Below are 4,604 nucleotides of genomic sequence, written 5' to 3' on the forward strand. Positions count from 1 at the left end.
TGTGTGTGTGTTCATTGGTTTCCCTTTTCTTTGTTGAAGAGGGTCTGTGCAGTCCTTCTGCCTAGTCTGCCATCTTGCCAGAACTCCCCATTCCAGGTTTCAGGATCCCATTTTTTTCCAATCAATGCCCTCACTTTAACAGCAGACACCGTTCTGGATTGGCAATTTAGCTGGCGTTGTAATTCAGCCACCCTTACAATAAGACTCTGGGTTTGGTTTTCAGTGATATCAGCTCTGTTAGTAGAAGCTGTAAGGCTTTCTTTCAGAGCACAGCTGGAAGCACTGAAGTCTTTTATGCAGCGCTTAAGCCAAGAGTCAGCAGCTTTGAGCTGATCATGCTCTTTCACCAATTTATCTAGTGTAAGTAGGACCAGCCAACCAGCTTTCTTATACTCCTCTTTCTGACAAAATTGCAGAAAAGTATCAAATATCCAGTCACCCAGAGCATCACTTCTCACAAGTACTTGATCTATTGGTGGTGCTATTTCATGTGTTAATTTTGCCACCTCATGCCACAGATTAGTAGGGCCCTCTTTACTAGCAGACGTACAGTTGCTAGTGTCATCAAAATTAATCAAACTGTAGAACCAATCTAGGAAGCCCATCCTCATGATTTTGTCTCTCTAGAACCACTCCCGGTACCAAATGTGTTAGACTGGGTTCTCTAGAGAAAAAAAAAAAAAAAAAAAAAAACAGCAAAGCTCACATATATATATATACAGAGAGAGAAATTTATCTTAGGAAAATGGCTCACAAATGTATAGAAGCTGGCAAGTCCAAAGTCCCGGAGCAAACATCAGGCTGGAGGCTTTTTCCCGCAGGGACCGAGAAGCTCAAGGCTGGCAGGCAGTACACCAGCTGTTGATTCCAACGAATGACAAATCCAAGATCTCCAGGCTGAATGGTGGACTGCTCACTCATGGACAGTTGTAGGAAGCACAGCAGAATCCCGATCCACACAAAATGTCTCTCTTCCCAGGATATCCCTGGATATCCTGGAAGCAGGCCACACCCCTAGGGAAACTTCCCTTGAACAGATTGACCACTCAGAACACAGTCATCTGATCCCATCATGGGAACAACCACACAGAATTGGGGTCCAGCCAAGTTGACACATAGCTCCAACTATCACAGGCACTATGCTACCAGAGCTCCCATATGATGTGTTAGCTTTCTGTAAAATTTTTGTTGGCCACAGGTACAATTCCAGAGTCCAAAAAGCTCTGAAAACTGAGTTTTTTCATCAGTTTGACATGAAAACTCATTTGTCAGTCAAACCTTACCTCACCTGACAGGCTTTATGTAGTCTTTATCCACTTAGTATTAATAATCATAGGCTTTTGCTGCATAAATGTTAATATATAGGATTACAGGTGCTGCTTCAAACCATATTGGTATGGGAGTCATAATATTTTATGAAATTAAAAAAAAAATCCAAATTCAGAAATATCTGGCCCAAGAGTTCCAGATAAGGGATCTTATATATTCTGTACTAAATTTTTTTTTTAAAAAAGGGGGGGGGGTAGGAATATGAAAGGAAGAGGATGGATGGAATAGCAGTAGGTGTCACCTTTGGTCCATACTGGGGAAGCTTAGAGAAAAGAGGATACCAATTTTCCCTGCCAGTCACCCTTCCACCAGCCTTTAGAGCTAGGAAACTGGATACAGTCCCTGTGTGCAATGTTTACCACCTATATTTCTAACATAAAGTTTAATATTCTGAAATGAAGTGCTTCCATAACAAAAATCAGAAGTTTGTGGTGTTGGCATTTATGTGGCCTGCAGGTAGGACATGTATTTTGAACATTTTGTCATCTACTAAGCTGATAGTTCTAGGGGTAGCAGTTGGATAAAAGAATGTTAAAGTGATTACTCCTTGATGCTTTTAGAGGAGCCCTGGTGGTGCAATGGTTAAGCATGTGACTGCTAACAGAAAGGTCAGCAGTTCAAACCCACCAGCCACTCCACAAGTAAAAAGGTGGCAATCTGCTTCCGTAAAGATTGCAGCCGTGGAAACCCAATGGGGCAGTAACTGGTGTCACAAAACAAAATGTGCATGAAGAACTGTTGAATATAAAACACATCTGTTTATAAATTTCACCCAAATCACAATAAAAAGTTAAAAAAGAAAAACTCTATGGGGCAGTTCTACTCTCTGCTATAGGATCACTATGTTGTTGTTGTCGAGTTGGCCCCGACTCATAGCGACCCCTCCTTGGGTTTCCAAGGCAGTATCACTACGGAAGTAGGATTGCCCAACCTTCCTTCTGAGGAGTGGCTGGTGGGTTTGAACCGCCAGCCTTCTGGTTAGTAGTCAAGTGCCTTAGCCACTATGCTACCAGAGCTCCTAGGATCACTATGAGTTGGAATCAACTTGATGGCAGCAGGTTTGGTTTCGATATTTTTAGCAAGGTATCACAAGAATTGACTGGTTTCCAAGGAGAGATGGAAGGGAATCGAGAAATTCAAATATTAGGAACATCACAGGGTTATAAAAGTCAGTTGATTCTGTGCCCTGAATAGCAGGAAAGGCTCAAAATTGTTTTGTTTGGGGAGTTTGAGATTTGGAGGGGGAAAGCCAATTAAGACTTCTCTGCAAAAATGTTAAGCCAAATAAAAAGGGACCAAGCCCAGCCCTGTGGCAATAACGTGGGTATAAAATTCCCCATGCAGTCATTTTCAGGTGGCCTCAAGGTAGCCTCCATTTTTAAATGAGAGAGGAAGAGTCCTGTGAAGAAGGAAGGAAAGAAAAGAGTTTGTTTTTTTGGACTAGAAAAGAGCTTGTGATTCCTAGCACATGGAAATGGAAGCATATAGACAAAAAGCCTGAGTTTTTTGAGGGAATTTTACTGCCGGAGAAACATGAGGTTGATTTTAAAAATATGGGCACCAAACAAGTGGATTATTTTCACAACTCTCATGGAGGAAACACGCCTCACCTTCGAGTTCAGATGTATCCATGAGGGAAATAGTTAAGAAATATACTTCCCTGAGAGAGGAACTGTGAAGGGCAATGAAAAAGAGCATCCCTGCCAGAGATCAGAATCAGGCTCTCATCAAGGAACTTCCCCACTATTAGGGACAGAATCTTCACACGGCTTCCCTAGGAGTATTCCACAGTTGCTTTGAATCAGTGTTGGACTTTCTTCCATTTTCCAAATTAAGTCTTTTATTATGGTCCTCTCCACTGTTTCACCATTATTTATGGGCAGCTGTAAGATGTGCTTGCTGTTGAGTAAATTCCAACTCATGGTGCCCCCACATGTGCAGACTAGAACTACTCCATAAGATTTTAAGGGCTATGACCTTACATAAGCAGATTGCCAAGCCTGTGTTAACAAGGTGCCTCTGGGTGGGTTCCAACGCCAGCTTTATGGCTCGTGGTCAAGCACTTAACAACCATTGTCACCACCCAGGACATATCACTTTAGAAACTATCACACTATTAAGGAGCCACATCTACAAGTGATGGGACTTTGATAAAGATCTTGGACTTTGAACTGAATCGTTAACTGGAGGAAGAGGGGTTGCATATTTTCTGTGTGGAAAGAATGTTGTGCACAAATTCTTAGCAGGAAGAGAAGAGGGCTGAAGTAGAAAATCCTAGTTGTCACCAAATCTTTTATCTTCTTAAATAATAAAGTTGTAGCTGGACTATGGCTGCCTTACAGAGGGACTACGTTGCTCCTTTTGTAGATAGATGCAGTTGAGCCTTCACATCACTGCAAAGGAGACAAGATGAGAGTTTTCCAGACATAACCCCAAAAGCCTCACGTGTGAGCCCCTGTGCTTTTTCTGTATTCTTCATTGATTCTGACTCATGGAGACCCCAAGTGTGCAGAGTACCACTGCTCCACAGGTTTTCAAGGCTATGGCCTCTCAGAAGCAGATCATCAAGCTGTATTTCCAAGATGCCTCTGGGTGTGTTCATCTGCCAACGTTTTGTTTAGTAGTCCAGTGCTTAACCATCTATGCCACCCCAAAACTCCCTGCATATTACAATGGCAATAACTTGTGACTTGGAAACCATGTTGAAAATGGCAGAGACATTCTCAATCTGAACCCTTGATTAAGTGCATGGAAAAAAACTGCCATCCTGCAACACTCACCTTGGAACCATCAGTTGGTGGACAAACTACATTATTTTATATTGTTTATGATTGGATCTCATTACAGTAGCTTGCTGTTGTTTGCTATGAAGTTGATTCCAACTCAGAAATTCTATAGGGCAGAGTAGAATCACCCCATAGGGTTTCCTGTTGTTGTTAAGCGCTACCAAGCTGGCGCCAACTCATAGTGACCCTATGTACAACAGAACAACACTGCCTGATCCTGCCTCATCCTTACAATCCTTGTTGTGCTTGAGCCCATGGTTGGAGCCACTGTGTCAATCCATCTCATTGAGTCTTCCCCTTTTTCACTGACCTATACTTCACCAAACATGATAAACTTCTCCAGGGACTGGTTCCTTCTGACATGACCAAAGTAGTAACATGAAGTCTGGCCATTGTCACTTCCAAGGGCCATTCCAGTTGCAGTTGGTCCAGTACAAATTCTTCTGGCAGTCCATGGTACTTTCAGTATTCTTCACCAACACAATTCAA

Source organism: Orycteropus afer, unplaced genomic scaffold (genome assembly GCF_000298275.1).
Source record: "Orycteropus afer afer isolate SDZICR_OR568_19922 unplaced genomic scaffold, OryAfe1.0 scaffold00076, whole genome shotgun sequence".
Classification (NCBI taxonomy): domain Eukaryota; kingdom Metazoa; phylum Chordata; class Mammalia; order Tubulidentata; family Orycteropodidae; genus Orycteropus; species Orycteropus afer.